This window comes from Calidris pugnax, unplaced genomic scaffold (genome assembly GCF_001431845.1).
Source record: "Calidris pugnax isolate Ruff unplaced genomic scaffold, ASM143184v1 scaffold277, whole genome shotgun sequence".
Taxonomy (NCBI): Eukaryota; Metazoa; Chordata; class Aves; order Charadriiformes; family Scolopacidae; genus Calidris; species Calidris pugnax.
Window position 1 is genome coordinate 873,388 of NW_015091023.1, and position 12,040 is coordinate 885,427.

Sequence of the window (12,040 nt, forward strand, 5' to 3'; positions counted from 1 at the left end):
TGGTGTATGCCCTGCATATTCGGCAGACTATTCCTTGCCTTTGTAAGTTATTTCTAACTTCTAATGAAAATACTGTGCGATCAGTTGATGATCTTTTTTATTTATTAATAGCCTGTAAAATTAAGTGTGTCTAATCAAAGAATGGATCTTTTCTTAAAAGTGCAAGGTGGAATGCATTAGATCAGTGGTACAAAAAGCAGATGTTCTTTACTGCAGTAGGCCTTTCTTTGGGTATTCTAGGAAGCAGGGACTTAAACAAAACATTAAATTGAAGAGGATTCTGAGGTACAATCCCTGCCAGCCAGTGCAAGACACAGAAATCTCTTCAAGTCTACATTTTCTCTGCATTTGTTTCCAAACTGGAATTCTGCTCCGTGATTAAAAAAAATAAGAAAAATGATTTGATATTTCAGTCTCTCAGGGCAGCTTCTGAAAAATTACATGCAAAATGATCTATCATATATTTATTGAAAATGGTATTGCAGAGCACAAATGTGCATTTTATTCAGAAAGGTCATTTTTTAAAACATCCATTGTAGCTGCTTCACTAACGTCCAGGGGTTTTTGCCATACACACAGCACAGATTTTTTTGATTATGTAGATTTTTTTTTTTTTCTCCCCTATTGCAGTTTCATATGCAAAGCATGCATCAGCCACATCCATGCTATCTCCTAAAGCAGTCATTCTGAAACCCAATCTGGGGACAGTGCAGACTAAATAAAATTTCATTTTGATTTGGCCTCCCGCTGAGAATGGGACTGCTTTGTTTCAGCCGACAGAACCAGCAAGCCAGAAAGGTATGTCCTGTTTTGCATGGCTGATGGTGTGACTTGAGGATCACAATCAGGCCGTTCATGCTCTCAGGGCTCGGCATCTCATCCACATCCTGTACCGTCTTTCTCTTTTCCTTGCCATTTGCTTTCCTTCTGTGCCGCCTGCCGTCTACCTGCAGGGCAAAGCTATGGCAGACCCTCACACTATTGTTTACTTTGGCATATGTTTAATAGCTGCATGGCTGTTTCAGGGTAGGGTTTTGCCTTTTTTCTTCCCCCCCTCCCTTCCCCCTTCCCCCCTCCCGCCTTTGTTTTTTTCCCCTTCCCTATCCACGTTCACTTTCCTTATTTTCTAGGTGTTGAATAAACAAATACTGACTTAACGGAAAATTATGTAAGTACTGCTTGCAATGCTGCAGAGATTTTTACCGGGAGATTTGTAACGCAGAATTTTATTGTGAAACTGAGGAAACATTTAACAGCTTTGAAGGACTTCAGTTTTCATAGCCCTTCAGAGCTGCTTAGGCAGAAAAGCAGTCACCCATTATAGTTAGGAGAGAAAAAAAAATAAAAAATCAAAACCACTCTTAGGAAGGGGTCTGGCTGCATTGCCATCTTCACATGCTTTATAGTTACAGCTGCAGCGTTTGGCTAAGGGAATATCAGTAAATATTTCTCTCTCTAAATATTAGTATTTATCTTAAAGCCAGTCTGCATTCCAGGAGAAACTGCACAGCACGCTCCTTGCTGCTGCTGCTGCTGCTGCTGCTGCTGCCTTATCTTTGGGAGGAGGTGTTGGCATTCAGGGGAATGACCACTGGTTCAGCCTCTGGAGCAGCTTTTGGACAGGACAGCAGGACTCTTGAAAGACTCCTTACGGTGTGAACTTAAATCCTCAAAAGTGTATTTCTCTGTCAAAGCTGTGCTATCCCTTCTCTGGGAATATTTTGGGGGGGGAAAAAAAAAGAAAAGTTTTTCATGTGAAATAAAATTAACATAAAATTTACTTCAGAAAAAGGGCAGATTTTATTTTTGATTACTATGTATTTTAATATGGACAATGTCCTGTTTTCTTAGTTATGCAGAATACAATTATCACTCAAAAGAAAAATTCTATCCTTAACAAAAAATGAAGAATATGTAACATATTCTATAAAGCACTGACATTATATGGGAATTTATGTCTTCAAGGTGATTTACAACCACAAAATTATTATTGTATGCAACAGGCCTTTTTGGTAAGTGATATTAGTAACAGCAGGTTGTTCAGCAAAGTCTTGTGGAACATACATGGTCAGTTATGACACCCTCTGCTCAGTTTAGCAAGTTTTATTCCCAGCTTTTATATGTTAGTCCAACTCCATGACTCTCATCTTATAATCAGATTCACATTTCAGTTTCACCTCTCTGAGGTGGCCAGGGATGCAAGACTTTGACATAACCATGAGGAGCTTTGCATGGCAGAATTTTGTGACTCGGAAATTCACTTTTTTCCAATCTTTCTTAATATAAAAAAAAAAAAGAAAAAGAAAAAAGAGAAGTGTTGTGTTGCGGGGCGAAAACTCATCCAACAAAACTTTGGAGAAAAAAAGAGCTACAAATAAGATGGCTCAGGGGCCTCCCTGTAAAGAAGGGTAGGCCAAATTCAAGTTTCAGCTGCATGCATAAACCCTGGTGAACTCCAACAGGATTTTCCGCACATGGCAGAAGGCAGGATCTAGCCCAGCATGTTTTGGTATTCAGAGATGTTTATAAAGTGAAATGCAGATGGAGAAGACTGTAAAGAAGCTATCCATAATGATGTCACATTTTCTTTAACAATTTAAGGCGGTAAGGAAACTACAAAGTTTCCTGTAAGAAACAAGAACTACAGTTTTTTAAATGGATACAGTGGGGAAATGATCAGTCCTGTGTGGTTTTTCCTCAGTATCTCTAATCCTCCTGCTTCACCTCTAAGGTATCATTGGGATGTTTTCCAAGTTACCAACTCTGCATTTTAATCAGACTTTATAAAATTTAGTTCCAATTTCGCATTTGCCATAATTTCCTTTAAACAGTTAAATGCAAGTTTTAAGAGAAACTAAACTCCAGTATTCTGTGACAGTGTAACCTAGTTCCTTTATGTCAGAAGTCACAGTCCTAGCAGGATTCTTGTTGAATGAAGTGTATTTTATACTATGCCAATAGCTGTATTAAAAAAAAAAAAATTAAATAAGCAGGTATGCATGGATCACTTGGAAATAAACAATGTTTTTATACAAGAAAATTAATCAAAGCATTGTTTCTTTATTTCCAGACATGAAGTATTTTTTTTAAAAAATGATGTTCATTATAGTAAAGGAAAATAATCTCAGCTCCAGAATGTGCTTACTGTTCTGGATACTTTTTTTTATTAATTACACAACTGTTGTATTTAACCAGAAATTAATGCAAACTTTATTCTACTGTTCTTAGGAGATCACAGTTCCTTTTTTTAGACTGTTTTATTAGAGCTGTATATTGTGGTCATATTCTGGATCAGTAATAGAAGCCAGTGGGTTTTGGAGGTTAGTTTTGCATTTATCACTCCCACAGAGAAAGAACTGTAGAAATATTAGCCCAAAGTCCAGAAACAAAGACCTCATTCTTAGATAGTTTTATAAGGCTGCCCTCAGTGGAGTTAGCAGTGTTCTTCCTTATTTATATTTGTATGCTTAAGAAAAGAATCAGATCCAAAATCCCAAATCAGCTACCTCTAGCACAGTGTAATTACAAAAAACCCCAAGATACTTGGGCATGTAACATATTTACGTATGCTTTTTTTTTTTTTTAAATGCAAAAAACTTCATAATTCTCAGTTCTCTGACTTTTCTCTTACTTTTTGTGCCTTACCTGAATGAGGTGACATAACTGAGATAAGTCATACCCATGCCCAGAATCTTATGGGAGAAAACAGATCATGTCAAACAGAGGCACTGATGAATGCACTCAGGAGACAAGTGCCTACTTGTAATTTCATATATACACATAGTTGTGTATAAATTAACTTCATGATGCAAGTACAGATATATACATATGTATGTGTAAGTATGTATGTACAGATACATATATGTACGTATAAGCATGTATATACAGATATATATGTGTGTGTATATGTATCTATATGTAGGACACTGTCACCAGGGTCCCTGGGGTCCACCAATGATACATGGGCAGATCTGTTGTTACTATGACCATGTAGAAGACAACAACCTGCATGATCAGTGCATTTGCTGATCTCCAGCCCATCAGAAGCTCCCAGTAACTCTGCAGCTGGCTGTATTAGGAAACTCCCCTGGAACAAATTCAGAGTCACCTGATGTTTCAATCTGCCCAAAAACTTACTGAGGTCAATAGGATCCCAGACATGAAGATTTGACTGCAGGATCAGGGCCTAAAGATTTGACAGTAGCCCCGTGGGCAACCCAGGACCGGCTAATTGGCAAGCCTTTGGAAAAAGATGGCAAAAATATTTTGTAACACTGGACTTGGGACCTACCAGCAGAATTAATAGATAACTCACTCTCATTTGACTCAAACTCCTCAAGATGGTCTTACTTTATACACCTGATTTGACCAATACCAATAAAAAAGGTCTGAGAAACTGGTAGGAGACACTATAAAATTACACATCAAAGGGCAATTGACTAGGAGCAGATATTATAAACTTCTATATCAAAGGAAAGCAATAATATCCTGTCAAAAAGTATGAGCATAGGAACCCATTGTGTTCACAGTCCAAAAGGTGTGAGGAATAGAATTGCTTGGGTTTGAAACATTTTTACCCAATCTCCTTAGAAATAAAAAAAAAAACAACCAAAAATCAAAGTTAGATTTCTATTTAAAAAACAAAAAAAGGTAAAGTTAATCATAGGCTTACTCTTCAAGTTCACTGGAACAACAGTATGCTATAAAAATGAATGCCACCACTTAAACCTTCATTTGATAATGTTTCAGGCTTTCAGAAAGTTGCCTTTCTTGTCCATAAAAATAAAGCAGGAGCTTTCTCAGATTTAGGGGGATATTCTCCACTATAAAGAGGTATTCTTCCTATAACTCTTATTTTAAACAAAAATCTAAGAAAACAATCTAAGTAGCTGATCGAATGTCTGAGTGTAAATAGAAAACCAGCTTTGGACTAAAGCTAAAGAAGCAGAGCTAACAAGCAGGCATTAACTTTGTTTAGGAGTAGAGGCAGAACCAAAGAGCTTAGCCCAGCAGCTACATTGGAAACCTAATATTTCCTGAGCGGAGAGAGGAGAAGGAAGTTTGAAAACTGTAAAAAAAAAGGGACCAGAAAATCATGTTATTTGTAACATACACACACCAGTGGAAAATCAGCCATTGGGATGACTTTATCAGAACAAACCTACACCCAGGGAGACTACTTCTAAGAAGTACAGTTTGAGAGATGTTCAAAGATCATGATAACCCAAGTCTTGAAAGATTTTCTCAAAACAAAAGACACATTGACCTCCCATGTATCAGGTCATATAAATGTGTTAAGATTCTATTGATTATATCAAAAAAATAGAGAATGTGTTAGTTAACTATTTATCACTCTTTTCTTATCAAAGGTTGAAAAAAGATTTTTACTACAAAATATGGGGTGAGTGGAAGAAACTACTAGCGAATGCCTAATGAATATTATATAGCACAGAAATGGACTACAGATTAATAAAAGCATCCTCTCCTTCATTAACTGTTCTTTACCCTATGGGGGTGGAGAAGGTTAGCTTATGGCAACATTATGTCCTCACAATAAAAATACATTTAGTCTCCTAGCATCTACTGCAATTGGTTATTCATTATATATAATTTTCTTTATTTTTGAAACCCTTTCCCTGTACCAGCTGTCTGACAAAGGCAGGCATGAAACATTCTGAAAATAAACTTTTGGAATCATTTGCATTCAATGGGAAAATTCCACAAGTTAACTAGTATTCATTAAATTTTTCTAGTGATGGACAAATCTCAGAAGATTCAGAGGAGTGTTTCAGACAAGTATAACATCTATGTTTGTCTACAGTGTTTTGAAAAATAGTCTCTACCATCATTGTACCCAAGAACCTCTAAATAATCACAATTTTTTGTTGCTCTTTAATGATGTCTGGCTTTACTCCTGTCCCCTCCTGAAGTTCCTTTACTTTGCCAGGCAGAGCAATGTCTCCTCATGGATGGCAGGCTACATTTCAGAGGAAATTAATTCATTCTCTGATCCATCTTCTTTCAGGAGTAAGCCAGAAAATCTTGATGCAGAAAACAGCCACAGGAGGTACTAGGAAACATTTTACTCCATAGTTGGTTTTTTTTTGGTTGGTTTGGTTTTTTCTCTCTCTCCTCTGAATTAAAATTTTCCTAGATATGTGTATTGTTTCTTGCTGTGGAGGTAATAAAAAGGAGGTTCCTATACCTTAAAATAGGAACAGGAGGTGTTCTGCAGGATCTATGGTATCCTCTCAATGTCTTCTTATTTTCACGTGGCAAATCCAAAGTAAATGGAAACAAGTACCTTTAAAACAGTAAGGGGAAAAAAAAGTCAAAGGGAATGGCTAAATAAGATCCACCAGTACCTCAATTCTGTTGGCCATACTGTAAATCACAAACAGATTTTCATCGAATGCAACTGAAAACTTGGAGATACTTTTTACTGGGTTTGTGAGGAGAGGGAGGGAGAAGAGGATCTAATTTTTGTGATTCTTCTTTCTTTATTTTATCTTTTTTTTTTTTAAGAGATTCAGTTAAGATCCCAATTTGCACTTTAGGGAGGTAAGATGAAAAGAGCAAAAGCTGCCTCAGTAGGATCAGCTAAAAGAGCAAAATAGATCTGGGTGTTATCAGGTTAACAATGATAACTCACCTTAAGGTCCCTAAAAATAGAAGTGAAAGAAGCACATCAGTACTGAAGAGCAAGAGGGCCAGAACAAAATTCTGAAGATCCCCATAATTAACTGGCAAAGGGTCAGATGAGCACTTATTAAAATGCAACAAAGCACAATGGGGTGTCTCAAAGATGGAGTTTCAATCTTAGCCATGAATTTCTTGGTTTTGTCAGTTCCAGCCAGGCCTGCCATATTATTTTAATAAGTACTTTTCTCTATATATTATCTTTGAGAATTTTGAGGGAACATTTATGGGGAGAGCTAAAAGTGCAGTTTACTGACAATTCAGGGGACAGGCCTCCTTAAAAAGTGTGGGAAGAATGACATTATGATGATATTTTAAGATGTATTTGAATGTGATATTTGAATGCTGTGAGGTAAATGCATCAATTTACCTTCCAGTTTCAAAGGCAATTTCATTAAGAAACAGTGTCCTCCCAGTGCAATATCCCCTTCCTACCCTAATGCTGCTAAATACTATATATTGTTGACCCCTCTTTTTACAGCATCAATACAATACTCATAAGCTGCCTCTGTGAGATAATTTTGATGAGGATCAATATTTCACTTCACAATTTACCCACGCCAACTCTCACCCTTCCCTAATCCAAAACCAGGTGTCCAGGCAGCAAAAGTAGATAAACTATCTTGAGGAAAGGATTTTAAAGCTTTCTTGGCCATAAATATTGCTTGTTAGCACAAAGAGAAGTCTGTGTTTAAAACCATAGACTTCACCTGTTTTTAACACCATTCTAATTTGGCTGATGTGTTTTGCTTTTGAGCTAAAATATGTTGTCAGAATTGGTTGATTAAAGAGAACTGAAATGTAGGGAGAGATGTGGGGACCCCTGAAACCTGGGAGTGGATCTGGAGGGGTCAAGATGAAGGTAGAACAGGAAGGTGATGAATACTTTCTCACCTTCAACAGCAGAGGGAAAGCTGTACCCCATTTCCTGACACTTACATGTGTTGTATCCTATGCATTTAATATGTTGTTTATTGAAAGTTTTTCAAATGGAATATAATCCAGAGTACATTGTTACATCAGGATTTACAGATGTGTTCTCATAGCATAGTATGATGTCAAAACAGGAGAACATTATGAATAGCTGATCTGGCTGAAGCCCTCAAATATATTGTTTTATAGCAGTGTAAGTTAGTGCATTTAAGTCCAGCAATATCTTTTTCCCCTAGGTGTATTTTGAAGTGCAGTAATGTTTAGCTGCTCATATGTGGGAGGGGTTTTTTGGTTTCCTTTTTTCTTTAGTAAGTAAGATTACGGCATCTTGGATTTTGTAATTCCTTCATAAATTATTTTAAGTTTTCTTTGCATATGTGCATACCCACACACACATATTTACCACTTGGAGGACAAGTTGGATAAAGCAGAAGTGTAATATCACACCTCCCCTCTCCTAAATGAAGGACTGGCCGTCAGCGGGTACCCAAAGTGCTATGTACTCCCCGGAACACAAAGAACAAAATGCTCTATAGGCAACTGTCAATAATCCGGTCTCAATTCCTCATTGCTGGGTGACTCCTAGTTCTCTTGCAGTCATGGCTCAAGTAAGCAGCGGGGTTCTGATGCACTGACAAATAGGACCCTGGTCTTCTGAAATCCCACCCTCCCAATTTGTTATGCCAAAAGGAGTTCAAGTCAACCCTGCCCCCAAACGTGTAACCACAGCCTATGATGAATGCAGTGTGGGGTTTTCTAGTGGGAAAAGCAGGGGCTGTAGGTTGTTTAAAATTGACTGGTTTTGCTTCAGTGGAGGAAGAGAATTAAGAGAATAGGAGGAAATGAGAGAAACAGTCATGAGAAGGGTCCCAAGACAATGTAGAGACAAAAGTCCTTGAGACACAGAATTGATTATGTGGGTAAAAAAGAAAAAAAGCTGCCAAAGGGAAACTTTTTGCTCCAGTTTCTCATGTGATCAAGGGGACAGAATTTTATGCAGCCTTTGCAACATGAAAGCACCAAAGGTTATGCTACATTCATGCCAGCCACTACTTCTACAAGACCACCAGTGCTGGAAGATCCACTTGAACCAGAGGTGTAAAAAATATGAATGCCTGTCTGAATTTCACCTCTTCTCTGTATTGCTCCTGCCTTTTCTGTTTAAAATAGAAGTCTTCTCCTTATCCTCTCCCTATGAGTCCTTCTCATCTTCATTTGAGAACGATGCAATAAAGAAGCAAGATGAAGGAGGCAAGTCTGTGTTGTGGTTCCGCTAAGAGTACAGGTGCAGTTACGGCATGAAGCCCGTGAAACCAACAGCCATTACTTCATGTGGAAGGACTGGCTGTCCTGTCACTTTGCTCTCTTTCTCAAAGTACATCAGAGAGCAAGATGCTCTTAACATGGAGTCATTCATGAATTTAGTATTGCAATAAATGCACTCTGCTGAGTTAGATTCTGGAAAGTCTGTCAGCTTTGTGTGCAACACTATTGCAGGGCAATCTTATCTCTGTAAGAAGTGAGCTTGTTTCCCTGAGTGGGGATGAGGGTTTAGACCATTATCTTCACAGTTCTCACTGACTCTCTGGTTATATTTGATCTTCAAGTGGGACAACCTGACCACCCGTTACATAATTTCTTTTCATCAAATCACTCATTCTCTCCTTATGCTCTAAGGGTCCTCACAAGTCTCTCAACTCTAGATATATGTATACATGTGGGTTTTCACTGATCCTACCCTACTTTTTCGCCTTTTTCCACAGTGACTAAAGATGTCTTTCATACTCGTGCTCTGTAGAAAGTCATTATACATTTAAAAAATTTAAATCCAGTGCTACCATAGGCTTGTAAAGAGACTGGTATCTCCTCTTTTTCAGCGCCAGGTAGAACTCATGGACACGAATCATTTGCTCAGTATTTCCAGGCATTCATGATTCAGTTAGAGCAAGGAGCTACCATCCAGAAATCCTGGATAAACAGCCATTCTTAGTGCGCAGGCTACCTGTATGCTCCATTAGCTGTAGATCCAGTAATCCTAGACACACTGGTTACACCATACATGGACCCCATACACTAGAAGCCACAGTAGCCTGGCTTCTTTGATACCCTAGGCAAACCATAATTTTCCTGTGAGGAGCAAGTGAATATTAGTTTCAGCTGTTCCTCCAGCCAAGCCTTATTCATCGCAAGAGAGAAACTAAAGAACATGAGTCATGCCATGTGGCAAGTGGAGGGGACTGAAGCTAAGTGGATGTCCTGGCTGAGTTCAAGTCCTCCATAAGCCACATTTTTCCTGCAAAGTCCCTTTCTCTTGTCCCTCTTCCAGCCCTGTAGTCTCTGCTTCACCTCACAGAAGAACTCAAAGCACTCTTTGTCTTTCAAACCACAGTTCAATGTTACAGAAGCCATGTTAGGAATGTCAGCTTAAGTAGTCCCAACCTGCATGTCTAATTTTGGTATCAGCATGCAGTTCTGCCAGCTGAGCCCAAGCCTCAGTCTTTTGGCACTAAGCTCAGAGAATAGATCTCAGTGTGGACTCTCAGTAATGGGTCTGTCACAGCATTTTTCCATCATTTTCATGGTCTCAATGTTGCCATGCCATTATTGACATCCAGTGCCCTTATAGTCCCTGAAAGCCACCTACTGGCCTAGCCTCCGATGGGACACTTTTCCATACAGAAAAGTACAACAGAACTACCTCCTCTGAGGTTTCATGCTCCTTCCTGTCCTCCACGAGCATGAGTTCACCAGCATCCCAACCCTTCTACCATCTGTTTAGTCTGCAGAAAGCTACTTTCTAGCAGCTGCTTGTAAGTGGAGGGAGAACAATCCTGGGAAAGTCATCCTGCAGGCTTGGCTACCACACAGAAGGAAATTTCCAGGGAGAATTCATTTCCTGGTCCTCTTCCTGTCAGTGGAACAGGATTCCTTCAGCAATAGGTTATCTCCTTCCCACACTGAAATGCAGGTGAATATTTTTGGAAGATCCATTAAGCTTGCTTTTTGCTAATGGCTTCCACATATTAAGTGGCTGGTCCCTGTAGCTGTCACACAAACAAACCATTTCTCAGTTTTTGTACAAACTGCACGGTAAAACTTAGAGTCACAGGAAACGTGACTCTCTTCATCACTTAGTGATGTAAATGGCAGGACCTTGACTGTGCCTAAAAGGTAGCGGCATGACTTTTTCTTGAAATCTCCCAGCGGTGGAGATCCCACAGTCTCCCCAGGTGAGGTAAGTGTTCTTCTCCAGTGCTTAACTTTTCTTACAATTAGAATTTTTTTTATTAATCTCTAACCCAAATCCCTCTTGCTGTGATTCAAGGCTATTACTTCTTGTCCTATCCACATTGGGCTTGTCATACAGATTATTCTCTTTCTCTTACATATTTCTCAGCTGCTATCATATCTCTCTCAGTCTTCTTTTCTTTTAGGTAGAATAACTACAATCCCTCCACCCTTCATTCATAGGTCTTATTTTCTGATCATTCTCATTCTCTTCTGACCTCTGCTCACCAAATTGTCCACATCTGTTTTTAAGGACATTGGTCAAAAAGCAGCCACAGTACATCACTGGCACCAAACAGTTCTCAGATCATGTGTTTGTTCTTTCTTCTCTAAGAAAAGGGTGCTTTATTGGGATTAATCCACAGTGCGTCTGCTCTTCTGGCTGTAAAGGGTTGCTATGTAGTAGCAGTTAGATTTTCAATATACTGTTTAGACAACGAAGGAATGGCTTTTTAACATTTCTAACATTGTAAATGCTCTCCAAGCATTTCTTTTGCAGAATTTTGTCATCATTAGTATTTGCAATACAATTGTAAGGCAGAGAAATATTGTTGTCGCCATTTTTCCTAAGAAGCAGCTGCAGGACTGCAACATGTGTTTTGCAAAGGCATATTTTGTCTTGTGCCTTGTAAGGAGAAAAAGCATTGCTGGAGTCTTCCATACAGGAATCTGCAGTGTATTTGAAATCTCCTTCCACAAAACATGATTATTCAATGAGTGTGTTCATAGTGCAGGTTTCCAAGCCAAGTCTCTCTTCTTAAGGGCTCTCAAAGGTGCTTAACTGTAAGCTCATATGATTATTATTTTGTTCATTTCTGCATTTTTCATTTAAGTACCTAAGTTTTCATCTTTCTTGTGCTCCAGAGATTTTTGCCAAATTTTTATCCCTCTTGGGGCAGGTGGTCAAGAAGAAAGGCAGGATGGCAGTTGGGTAAGCTGAGACCAGAAAAGAACCTGAGAGAGAGGTTTCAAATGGCAGGAGGGACTGTTTCTCTGAGCAGAGATGAGGCATAGGCATTCATATCTAGACCTTCCCCCTATCCAGAACATGGAATTATTCCAAGTTTTCTTAATTTACAATGTTCCTCTAATGTCAGCAAACACCTGAAGCCCACTTAAA

At 38.8% G+C, this 12,040-nt stretch overlaps 1 long non-coding RNA gene across 1 annotated transcript in view; it reads left to right on the plus strand.

Annotated features, from left to right (window-relative positions):
- Positions 1-686: 686 nt before the first annotated feature.
- The window catches only part of LOC106896111, a 51,051-nt gene continuing 39,697 nt past the window's right edge, over positions 687-12,040 (plus strand). Inside the window, exon 1 of the long non-coding RNA XR_001413584.1 lies at positions 687-798. This is a non-coding gene — a long non-coding RNA (uncharacterized LOC106896111). The remainder of the gene's footprint in view (positions 799-12,040) is intronic.